The sequence below is a fragment of the Triturus cristatus genome, chromosome 11, assembly GCF_964204655.1.
Source record: "Triturus cristatus chromosome 11, aTriCri1.1, whole genome shotgun sequence".
NCBI classification, from domain to species: domain Eukaryota; kingdom Metazoa; phylum Chordata; class Amphibia; order Caudata; family Salamandridae; genus Triturus; species Triturus cristatus.
In genome coordinates this window covers 679,668,853-679,682,530 of record NC_140594.1, presented here as the reverse complement: position 1 = coordinate 679,682,530, position 13,678 = coordinate 679,668,853, and positions in this window count along the sequence as shown.

The window sequence follows — 13,678 nt, the reverse complement described above, 5'->3', positions numbered from 1 at the left end:
GAAGTCCATGTCTAAAGAGGCATTGAATGGGGAAGCAGTTTGTAAAGTGGAGAACAAGTACAGAGAGGGTGCGAGCAATAAGATGGAAGGTCTGAAATGTTTTAGGTGTGGGAACCACAATCACTTAGCCAACAATTGGCGATGCCCAGCAAGGAATGTCACATGTAGGAGGTGCAACAGAAAGGGTCATTTTGCTAAAGTGTGCAACGTTAGTAGTACAAAGGTGCATATGGTGGAAAACCCAGAAGAAGTGGTGGGGGAGGAGAAAAATTGTATATGTCAGATAGAGGACGTAAGCAAGGAGGATAATACACAGTACCCCACGTGTGAGATAAGACTGGATGGTGAGAAGTTCAAAGTGTTTGCTGACTCGTGTTCTCCGTTTACCCTAGTAGACAAGCAGGTGTTCAGGGAAAAATTTGCAAAGCACAATATCATATTAGAGACAGCGGATATAGCTCCCTCAGGGTATAACAGAGTGCCAATCCAGTTGGAAGGGATGGTGAGAATGAGAATATCCTTCAAAGACAGGCACACTATGGGGAAGGTATATGTGACCAGGGAAGGATCAAGTCTTTTAGGGTGGAAACACCAAAAAGAATTGGGAATAAGGCTCGATCCAAACAACCAGGAGCAGGTACTTCTCATAGATCCCCCGGGCGAGGGGTCAAACCTGGTAAAAGAATTCCCAGAAGTGTTTAATGAAAAACTGGGGGTACTAAAAAACTACATGCATAGGATAGAGCTCAAGGAAGGGGCAACACCTACTGTGCACAAAACACGCTCCATTCCCTTATTGATGAGGGAACCTTTAAGAATGGAATTGGAGAAATTGGTTGAACAAGGGGTCATACAAGAGATAGAATGCTCAGCATGGTTGGCGCCCATTGTAATAACGAGTAAGGATGGAGGTAAAAGCATTAGGCTATGTGTGGACTTGAGGGCATTGAATGCCAACATTGTGGTGGACAGGCATCCCCTACCAAGGATACAAGAAATGTTGAGTACACTGCAGGGAGCTAAGTTTTTTAGTGTGCTCGACCTCTCATCGGCCTACCACCAAATCATGCTGCACCCGAGTCCCAACCATTGACCGCTTTCACCACGCCGTTTGGCAACTATACATTTTTGAGAATGCCGTTTGGGTTGGCGTCGGCGGCAGCAGCGTTTCAAAGAGCAATGCAACATGTGTAGAGAGATTGTCCAAAGTCAATGTGTTTTCAGGACGATATATTGATTTATGGGTCAAGCGACACGGAGCACGATGAAAATGCAAAAAGAGTACTCAGACGGTTAAGGGAGGTGGGTTTCACCACAAAAGAGAGCAAATACAAAGTGGGAGTAACCTCGGTGGATTACTTAGGGCACACCATCTCGGAGGAGGGGATAAAGCCCAAAATAGATCTGGTGGAGGCAGTAAGGAAAGCACCCACTCCATCTTGCAAGGAAGAAGTACTTTCATTTTTGGGGTTAGCCGAATACATGGCTAAGTTCATTAAGAACTTTGCAATGATAGCACATCCCCTCAGGGAAATTTTGAGGAAAAACACGCCATTCTTGTGGGAGAAGGAACAGGAACAGGCCTTCGAAAACATAAAGGAGTCAATTGTGTCAGCACCATTTATTGGCAATTTTGATATAAACAAGGACACCATAATCACAACAGATGCAAGCGGCAAAGGTGTGGGAGCCATGCTTTCACAGAGAGTGGACGATACGGTGAAAGTAGTAGCACTCGCATCAAGGTCCTTGTCTGGGGCGGAGTCCAACTACTCCACCATCGAGAAGGAGGCATTGGCGGTGTATTGGGCAATTAAACATTTCAGTTTCTATGTTTGGGGATTGCCATTCGTAGTATGCACAGACCATAAGCCTTTGGTCAACCTGTTTGGTAGCAAGGTTTTAGAAAATATTACTCCCCGCATAGCGAAATGGGTGCTAGGGTTGCAAGGCTACAATTTCAGAACAACATATGTACCAGGCCAACAGAATAAAGTAGCAGACTTTTTATCCAGAGCCCCAGTGGAGAGACAGGAGGAAGAAGTCAGTGGCAGGGAGAAGTTCCTAGAAATTAAACTCCCGACCATGACTAGAGAACAGTGGAATGAACACATGGAACAGGACAATACCCTCCGGGAGGTGAAAACATGGGTAGTAAAGGGGTGGCCAAACAAATGTGGAGTCCTACCGGAGCACTTACAACCATTTTGGAACGTACGCAACGAACTGTCAATAGAAGGAGAGTATCTCCTCAAGGCCGGCAGAATTGTCCCCCCTGAGGGGTTAAGAAAACAAATCATTGACCTACCCCATGAAGGTCACCTGGGGAGGAGTCTATGCAAGGCAAGATTAAGATCAGAATATTGGTTCCCAGGCATGGATTCGAGCATGGAAGAGAGAGTGAAAGAGTGTTACGCGTGTGGAGTAAGCGACAAATCCAAATGCACTAGGCGACCCCCACTTAGTGACGTATTCTCAAAGGAGGGCATACCTTCCACTTTGATCACGGACAACGGAGTACAATTGGTGTCGGAGGAGATGAGAGAGTTCCTAAGGGACATGTCCATAAAGCACATACGTACCCCATTGTACTGCCCTAGAGCCAATGGCAAAGTGGAGAGAGCCAACCGGATGCTGAAGGAGTGTATCCAACTAGCAGTCAAGTCTGGAGGGAACATTGAAGCGGCGCTGAGAGACATGCTCTGGTCCTACCACACTACACCCAGCCTATCCACGGGTCATAAACCCTTTGAACTGTTGAGAGGTAGAAAGGCGGGTTCTAAACTGTCACCAAATTGGATGAAGCCCAAGGATCCGGTGTTGGTCAATCCAGAAGAGTACAGTAGGAAAGTGGATTCAAGGCAAAAGATGTACAAAGAAAGATATGACAGCAAATGGGGTGCAAAGGAAAGACCCTTTAGCAGAGGGCAAAGAGTGTATATTCGGAAACCTGTGAGTAGGGGAGGCAAAGAGGACAAGTTCTACGCCCCAGAAAAAATAAGGGAGGTGAAGAGAAATGTTGTCATCATGGAAGATGGGAGGAAGTGGAGCATGGATTGGGTGGCCACAGGTCCGAGGGAGACTGACCAAGAGGGGCGAAGAGGGAATCAGGAAACAGGACCCAGAGCAAGGGCGACCCCAGAGGGAAGGGGGTTCAGACAACGCAATCCCCCTAGTTGGCACAAGGATTTCAGAATGGTATGAACAGAGTGGGTACCCTGCCGGTCTTACCTGTTTTGCCCCTGCCTAATGTTTAAACATAACGTTCAGTTTCTTTGTATTGCAATTATTAAAGGGGGAAGATGTGTTATAATGTGCCACTTGGTAGGTTCCGCTTCCCCCCTCCCCTACCCTTCGCATTGGTACAGTTTAGAATGTTGCAGTGAAGGCAGCTTTGGAATGTTGACAGGCTGCCTTCACCTTGAGAAATGACTGCCAGCAGCTGAGGGTGTCAGTACGTTTGTAACTGAATAAAGTACTTCGACATATTCCTGAGTGGCTACTTACTTCAGAGTATACCACACTTTCCTCAACAGAGCAGAAGAAAAAGGAGAGATGGGCAGGAAGTAAAAATAGGATTTGAAGTACTTAACAAAAATCCCAAGGGCCACACTTACCGATGGCCCACAATATCTTCTCTAAATAATAGTCAGTTGGCAACGGAGAAGGTTCAAACTCTTTATTGGCCAAAGCAAAACTCTACATATAGGAGCCTCATCGATCCTCACCCATCAGGTGCGCCGAGGAAGACTGAAGACTCATATTCAAACATGAGGTTATATACTTTTCAGTTCAACACATATAATACAGTAAATGGAAAAACACTAGTTGGCCCTGGAGCTCCAGGAAAGGACCATATATGGCACAGCTTGGATAAGAACAAAGGCACAGCTATCTATTACTGGGGAGGGCAGGAGGGGTGACTCCCTGTCGTCTCTGTGCTTGGGAAAGAAGAGGTGGGGCCTTCAGGAATGCTCTAATCACTCCCAAAGCCAGATGCAACCTTGAGTCTAAAACAGTAAAGTAAACAGGCTACCTTCAGCTGCAACCAATAACTCAGATGAACAGGGAGCTTGAAAACAGCACGTGATCAGCACGTGATCAGCACATGTTAAGAAAATGGCATTGGTATGGTTCTTGGCCTATTCGTCTAGCAGCAGATTTACATGGAAGGAAAGGAGGGTTTCTTCCTAGCAAAAGACATGTATATCAAGCAGAAAGTATACATATAGATACATCATGCTAACATAACATAGGTCCAATACCACTTGTGCACGGGAAATCTAATTTTTATCCCTCAGAACGGCCCTTTTAGCATGATGTAGCTAACTAAAGCAGTTCAGTCTTCAAATATCTCTCTATCAGTTTAATTGCCTGCAGAGGGGTGAGATCACAATTACCTTGCACAAAACCATTCTTCATTTAATTAATTATTTCACTGAAAGCCAAGGAGATTTCATGAGGAAAATACTAATTGAGGCCTAAGGCCTAGGTCAACTTATACTGTTGGATGACATGTATGAAATAATATTGTTCTGCTTAATTATATGCAGATATCCGGATACATATACAAATAATGACATTTCGCATTATATATGTCTAATTGATTCAACTGAATACACACGCTATTACACAAAAACACTGCATACCTGTTATGATTAAAGTAGATGCCTGAAGATCATGAATATGAGGCACCTATACAAATAGAGTGCGGAACGCGCTCTATCAGTTCCCCCCCTAATGACTTGTGTCATAACACCAACACTCTTTTACTTTAGTGTACTTCTCTCTGTAAAACTGACTGACCTAAACAGAGGATGTAGCTTGCTGTCCCTGTCTAAATCTCTCTAAACTTTCAGATGCTGGTAATGACTGTTATGTAGTCTTTCCATTTGCTATTCTCGTTTCTTTAAGGCATTTTCTTGATGTCTGGCTCTTCGCCATTTACATGCTTTGATGACTCCCAACAAAAGAATTGACAAGTATGATAATTGGATGGGGCTAAATAAACTGAGGGTAGGAGAAATTAAACATAGCACAACCTGAACAATCTACTGAAAATGTGACATCAACATGGGCATTTCAGACAATATGCATTCAGGGTGTATGAACAAGGATGGGCTATTTATCATGACTTCTTCCTACAGAAATACTCCCAACCCCTTCTGCACACAACAGGGTTGCTGTATCCACTACTAGGATAGGTATGACTTTTCTCATGGGAAACACTCTGCTCATGTAAAGACCTGAAGTACTGAGTGATGTTGAACCACTGGAAACCCTACACTTCATTTTCTTATCTAGCCAGGAAACATTCATGCTTCCCTCATTACATTCAGGCAAGCACTTAGATGCATGATACCCTTTTCTCCGTCCTTCTTTCAGGATCTAACTCTAATGCAATGCACTGTACTCCAGGACATCTTTATAACCTAATTTACTTAACTTAGAGTGTAATAAATACATACCACCATAACTAGGCCTCTCAACCTACTCACATATAGCAAGAATAGGGACAAAACAAGATCATCTTTTGCTAATCAGAATGGGAAGCAATCCATGGGCCCTACAGCTAGTAGATACTATCATCACTCCATCTGTGTCCGTCCTTGTGCGGAATCAAACGTGTCATAGATATACTCAGGTAAAACAGTGGCGATCCTTATCAATGCTCTCAGGTGAAATGGAGATACTCTTTATCAGAGTACGGACTTGATGCTTTCCTACTAAACAGAACACTACTCTAAAACAGTGCCAGCAGAACAGTAAGAACGGTCACACAAATTCACTTCTGGGGGATAATTTTGGATGCTAGGGGCGGAGCTACTAGAGGCCATTCCTCTTCCATGGCAATTCAGTCAAATGAGAACATATCTAACACCTATTTTATACAATTGCACTGGAATCACTTGTGCAACTTTGCCCAAAGTCCATTCTAAGCCTCTTTGGTAGGCTTCTATCGTCCATCAAATCTGCTTCCATTGTCTTCTTCCACGCTGGGCCTCTTGATCCAGGCCTTTCCATGAAAATAGTGCTTCTTAGTATCTGTTGGAATGCCCTCCTGGCAAACACTCACAGCTCACTCGAAAGTCTCAATGTCTCAATGCAGTGCACCAGTATCTCTCCTCTTGTGGCAGGCACTACAGATATTTGTGCTTTTCGTTGGTCCTGGGCACAGATCATATCGTGCAGACCCAGGTACTGCTTAAACAGGAAAAAGGCAATAAAGTTTCAGGGTCAGCTACACCCTCAGACTCCAACACTCGTTATTCAGTGTCAGAGGACACTCGGGCTGCTCTTTTACTTTATTGTTCCTTTCAACATGGGTACCACAATGTAGTGCCTTTTGCCAATCTCGGATCCTCCAGTGCACTGCCCTCCCATTGGAGCAAAGGGAAAAGGGGGGGGTGGCCAAACCTAGGCCAAGGGACTCAATGTACTACGCTCTGTCAGAGGTTACCAGCACATGACAGATAGAAAAACTGAAGCCTCAAACCAGCCCTGCCGTCAACAACAGGGATCCTTCTCTTTCGCTCTTTTGCTCTGAAATTCTGGTTCTGTGGCAAACAGGGAGACAGCCCCTTCTTCTTCTCTGATATCCAATGCCGTCTGGTGGAGCAAGCACGATGCTTTGGAGATGCCATTGCTGGTGCACTGGCGATCGCTGTCCAGCCTTGCTACTTTCTGGGTGCTGGGACTGTAGGTCCAAGACATCCGCCCTTCATATGTAGCTGACACTGATGGGAATTAGGACTCATCTTAATCATCGTTCTGCAGGTTATTATGACTCTTCCTTTTACTCTGGAAGATCCTGCAGAACCTGGTGATATAAGAACGTAACACAGTTGTTAGTTTCCTTCAAATTAGTACAAAAAGAATTCACTGTATTTAACAATAGGACTGCAGGCAGGTGGCCTGCAATCTTCAAGGGAGTGGCCAGAAGCCATGGGACAACTCTGGTTTAGAATGCACAGTCACTCTCATAGGATGCAAGGGCAAAGGCAGTACTTCTAGTCCGGGGGTCTCCAACGAGTAGCTCGGGAGCCACTGATAGCTCGGCCTTATCTTCAAAGTAGCACTCTGAGGTGAAGTCAAGCACAAAATCAATTTCAGAGTAGGTGCCTATTTTAAGGAAGCTCAAAGTCTGAGGAGAACAGGGTATGATACAGACCAGAGAAAATTAAGAGACTTTTGGAACAGATCACCATATTAAATGCTTCCAAATAGAGAAAAAGGTTGCTCCAAGGGGAGTGTGAAAAAGGAAAGTGCTCATAAGGTAGGACAGATATAAAGGAGGGTAATCCAAAAGGCAAAGTCAATAACCAATCAATTAAACATTCTGGTATCATTAGTAAAACTGGACGTGGCTCATAGTGGCACCAGTTTTACAGATAAGCCAGTCCCTTATGGATTTACAAATATTCATTTCATGATTTTCTGATGGGCACAGAGAACATTCATCTGTGAAAAGGCAGGCTGTGATGATTTCGGGTACAAGCCCACTGGGGGAGACCCTGGTGCAATGAGGGTAATTTATATCTCCTGCAGGCGGGTCTTCCCCAGGGGCTGTATCCTGACTGTACCTAACACACATAGCAACATTATCTAATGAGATAAACATCTCTAAAATTACTACATCTGTGTGTCTTTACATTCCTTATCCAGAACACCTCAAAAGGGGAAACGCATGATACAAATTATCTGGGGCATGCAGATACCTCCCTTTAATAATTGTGCATCAAGTGCACTATGCAATACACAGGCTAAGCAATGTCTCCTCATGATCACTGAGAATACCTGTCACCCTAGTCTAATAATTCTCAGGTCTCTGGTGTCTGATCTACAATTTATCCTTTCACTAGTCACCTGTCCGGAGGGGGCACTATACCACTTAAAATCACAGTCCTGCTACTCAGGACAGCAAATAAGAAACTCTTGGTGTCTCTTATGACTACATGTAGAAGTGCAATATCATAAGGAAAGTTAGGTCACCTTTAGCAAGAGCCACAGATTTATAGTTCATCCTTAGGGTCCAATCAGGGAACATCAATCCAGGCTGCTCGTCCCTTAAAGGAAGGAGCAGTAACATGACTAACTGCAGGTGACAAACCTTTAATCCTGTATATCTCTTTTGTTTATTTTTCAATACCATTATGGCCAAATAGACATGCACTGGTGAAGTGTTGTCTGTCATGTTCACAGCATGAAATATCATATCTGTGAAATTTAGTAACCAGAACAAGTCCAACCAACAGTTGCGTAGCGATGGGCATCGTCATGACCATCCCCTCACAATACAGGGGAGCTTGTAATAGTATTAAAAGCAAAAGCATAAAAACAATGCCAAAAACAAAAAACGTGCATAAAATAAAAACACACATGCTAAGCCATCAGGTATACTTGCTGTATACCAAGCACAGAAAGCATAGACAAATTTCAATATAATATGTAAATGAGCGGTGACGCACAACACTATGGAATGCACCTCATGCACAATGAACCTGCAACCCAACAACTAATATTCTTGTCTGCTTAATTTGTCAGGCTCAAAAATAACAATTCACAGAAAGACACAATGCACAAAAATAAACACAAACATTTCTTTCCAAAGAAGTTATGCAAAAAACACATCTGTTTCAACACACAGTTGACAGCACCCTCCTTTTTGCAATTTTCACATTGATTAGGTTCCACAGGTACATATGGAACACTCGTTCCACCACCTCATGATATGGACCATCGCTGTTGCGTTTGCTATTGACACCTGCTTTTTTTTTCACTACTCTTCTGCACCTACTGTAACATTCTCAGTCTGTTCTAGACTTCTCTTACCCTGATTTCCTGCCTATAGCCATTCAGGGCGCTCATTTCACCATTATCCTTTCACAACTATGACGTCTTCGTCAAACCAACTCACGTGTCCAACTGTAGTCTTGCCAGGCCTAGAACCAGCCAGAACAATCCATGAATGATCTGAGGGCAGAAGTAAAAAAAAGAAAAAAACACAACACACAAAAGAAAAACACTTCATATAACACACCAAAAATATCAACTGTAACTTTTAATCAGAAGACACACATAACACACATTAACAAAACACAAAATAGAAAATACAAACCTAGTGGTACTTAACTGTAACCATCTTGTCAATTTTGCAATGACTAAAACATGTAAGCATGTTAAGCCACCTTAATTTTGACTGTCTAAAAGGAAAGCATTTTTACAGACACGCTGTGTTCCCTTGCGCCACAATTCCTCCTGTGAAAAATGAATCTTAATTTGCTGATCATTTTTACCTAGGCATGTAGCCCACAAAATTCTAAGAAAGAGCTTCATCTTACTTTTTGTCTAAGGATAATGCCACATTTGTTAAATGAAGGCAACTACGTGGACATTATTTTTCAAAAGCAGAAATACGAATGTATCTTTTTCTTCTCAGCACCCTTTCTTTTTTTAATTTGTCTTGAACAATATGGGAACAGACAAGGCTCCGTAAGTTTCGATTCTCTGCTGTCCTATCTTATCAGAAAAGCTAAAAATAGCACCTCAGCACGGAACTTTCTGGGCTGTTAGCCAGTCACTGCAAGCACTCCTGGCCCCCACCTCTTTCCAAGGCTCTCCTGCTGCAAGCATTACACATTTCCATGTCAGAGAAGCTTTCTAAGCAATGATTTCACCTCCTGGTTTACTCGCTCCTATTTCTAGCCCCCACCTTACAGACTACAAGGTCAAAATCTGCCTTCAATTTCTGCATCACATTCTGCGCTCTTTAGCCCCCACCTTCTCCTCACTCTGAAGCTGTCAAAGACAAAAAGCCTTCATAATTCTTTCTAACCTTCAATAATTAACCCTATTTAAAAATACTTTTTCTTATTTTATTTTTTTATATACTGTCTCCTTTTAGGGGCCTCAACTTATTTCTATCCTCAAATTATGAAAACACTTACTGTGAATAATTCACAGAACATAATAACATAACATACCAGCATAGAACAGATGTTTGTTACTACCCCAAGCAATGGTACTTATTTTATCAACCTCAAATTGATGAAAGTCTCAGTAGGTCCAGCTAGAATTAGAACCTACAACCATGATGTTAAACACAAACCTCTACACCAGGCACATTGGCTCACTGAGTCACCAAAATAAAAAACAACCCCAGATGAGAACAACATGTAAATTCCAAATGCACACATTTTTTTTCTTAAACTGAACTTTTGATCTGTCCATATTTACTTTTCATTAGCACTTTTTGTACATCAAGGGTATCATCAAGTCACAGGGGGTGCTCTTTTCCTAGCTACACCCCTTTCTATTACCTTTTGCGACGCATTGATTGCGATGAGGCCAAATTAAACTCACTCCTTGACAATTTCACTTCTCCACTTCTCTCACACATTCACAGCCACAATGCATTAAACAAAAGGAGCTATTCCATGTTTTATGTACATATAATGGCTAGGACTGCCTTCCGGTGGGGCAGGCTGGCTTTCGGCCAGACGAGAGCCACTAGTCCGACAACAACAACCAAAACAATTCAATTTACTGAAACACTGCATGTTAGTTAGCAGACAAACACCAACAACATACAAACAAATTCTTGTATCACATATAACACATATTGATTGTTTCTATATAACGTTTTCTGCAGTTCAACCTCAACCTACTTATTCAAACTTGATGCATCCAAACAAACAAACCGAGTCCGTCGACTCTCGTTCGTGGAGAATTATTCAAAATACCGGACCGACAGAATCACAACGAGCAGTCTTCCAAAAAAGACTGGCAAGAGGCAGTCAGACAGGTGCAACCACGGACTGGACTACAGACCATCATATGACCTCCTTGGTTCACCACTGAAACTGTTCTGATGTGGTGCGATCCTCACCTCAGGTATGTCTCATGGCTACCCAATTACAGCCACAGGCTTTTCCGAATACCATCCGGCCGTGTGTTACACACAGGTAACAACTAGGCATCTGATCAGTGTCTCTAAATCACAAAAGATCCGTGGAGTCTCTACAGTCAGTCCCTACCGGACCACCCTGCAAGACCTCCGTAATTCTCCTAGGGTACTCATGACCCCCAAATCAAAATACAGTTAACTGTTCCAAATGCACCGCTCAAGTAGCGCGCGCCAAAACAAACAAATTACTCACCGGGTGCACCCAGGTACGGATGTTCATTCTCCACTGCCAACTTCTTGGGACCAACACGGTCAGCTCCTGGGTTAGGCCCGTAGGACCCCGGTGAAGGGCTACTAGCAGCTGAGGACACCCTGATCGGGAGTGCGGAGTGGACGGGCCCAAAAAAAATATCGATCAGGGAGGAGGAAAAAATAAAATCCCTCTCCCCCGCCCGCCCGACCAGAACGCCCTCAATCCTACCACCCGAATACGGGGGAGGAAAAGACCCTATCACGGGGTCCCGGCGGAGTCGCCAACTGAAGTACTTAACAAAAATCCCAAGGGCCACACTTACCGATGGCCCACAATATCTTCTCTAAATAATAGTCAGTTGGCAACGGAGAAGGTTCAAACTCTTTAGTGGCCAAAGCAAAACTCTATATAGAGGAGCCTCATCGATCCTCACCCATCAGGTGCGCCGAGGAAGACTGAAGACTCATATTCAAACATGAGGTTATATACTTTTCAGTTCAACACATATAATACAGTAAATGGAAAAACACCAGTTGGCCCTGGAGCTCCAGGAAAGGACCATATATGGCACAGCTTGGATAAGAACAAAGGCACAGCTATCTATTACTGGGGAGGGCAGGAGGGGTGACTCCCTGTCGTCTCTGTGCTTGGGAAAGAAGAGGTGGCGCCTTCAGGAATGCTCTAATCACTCCCAAAGCCAGATGCAACCTTGAGTCTAAAACAGTAAAGTAAACAGGCTACCTTCAGCTGATACCAATAACTCAGATGAACAGGGAGCTTGAAAACAGCACGTGATCAGCACGTGATCAGCACATGTTAAGAAAATGGCATTGGTATGGTTCTTGGCCTATTCGTCTAGCAGCAGATTTACATGGAAGGAAAGGAGGGTTTCTTCCTAGCAAAAGACATGTATATCAAGCAGAAAGTATACATATAGATACATCATGCTAACATGACATAGGTCCAATACCACTTGAGCACGGGAAATCTAATTTTTATCCCTCAGATTGATGGCGAACAACAGTGGCAAATTCCCAACAAGTCCTCCCCAAACCTGGGACTAAGTAGCCAGAGGTCTGGGGGGACCACACAAATACACCCCAAGGAAAATCCCACAATATATGGGGGGTATTAACCCCCAGATATCATGTGGAAGGCCCTTATGACATTCTAAATAAAACCAACATCCTTCGACTTTTTGGACACGTTACTTCCTTGTCCCAGATCACTTCGGAAAATATGGAGTGGGTAAACTTCAAAAGGACACCTGGTGATAGTCATAGCAACTCAACTTTCTTGGGATTCAGTGAACAATCTCTTCAACGTTTAGTCCTTGATGAAGCTCAACAACTAGTAGACTGGGGCATAGATATAACAGAACCCATTCAACCAAAATATCCTTCCATCCTCATACCTCACAAAGAGAGGCAGGGGGTCGTATCAATCTTGAAGGGCACAAACCACTACAGAAAATGGGGGAAAACACTTTATAATGCCCAAGTACACCAATAAGCATCTCCATCTCTCATAGAGATAATGTGCGAAGAGTGTTAATGGGTCAATCCAAGTAGGCTATAAGATTGGATCACTGACAACAGTATCCCTAGCCTAAGACAATTTCTTGGCAGTGCAGGAAGGAAAACGGTGGGCGAGAATGAATGAATGGAAACTTGTAATCGCGCTACTTAGCCCGAAGGCATCAAGGCGCCTAAACAAAACAGTTCGAAAAAGAGGCAGATCGTATCTAAGCGTAGGCCTTGGCAAAAAGCCAGGTCTTAAGGGCCTTCCTAAAAGCCAGAGCCGATGGAAGAGATCTTATCTCCAAAGGCAGGGAATTCCACTGCCTGGGAGCAAGAGTTGAAAAAGCTCTACCTCCCCACCTAGCCTTACGTATCCTGGGCACTGAAAGCAGAAGTTTATTTGCCGACCGGAGAGTTCTGGGGGGAAAGACCAACATCAACCACATAACATTGACTTCCATCAAAAAATAACTTTCATCTCATGGAACATCACAGGGTTAAGCAAAAATGCAGGGAATAAGGAAGTACTGGATTTACTTGCAAAAGGGGATATTATATGCTGCCAAGAAACATGGACAATGATATCAATCCCCCTAGCAGGCTTCCATGGACATTGGGTAAAGGCTACAAAAAACCCATCTTTGGACGTCCTTCGGGGGGCCTCTCAATCTTTATAAGTCATGCCAGTAAACTTAGAATCTCAGAAATAAGAGTAACCGCACCAGACCTGCAAGCTATGACAATTGCCGGGCTATGGACAAGTCGCCAGCCGTTCAGCCTGCTATTAATAAACTGTTATATTAATCCGGCACTGACACTAGCCAGCATGGAATCACTCATCACCACAATGGAAGAAATATTGATTAAATATGAGCACTATAATGTGATCATCGCCAGGGATTTTAACTTGAGAGTACTGGAAGGGGTCTTAGGCAAGCAAAATAAAGGACACAAGGCAGGCCCTTAGACAAGCAAAATAAAGGACACAAGGCAGGCCCA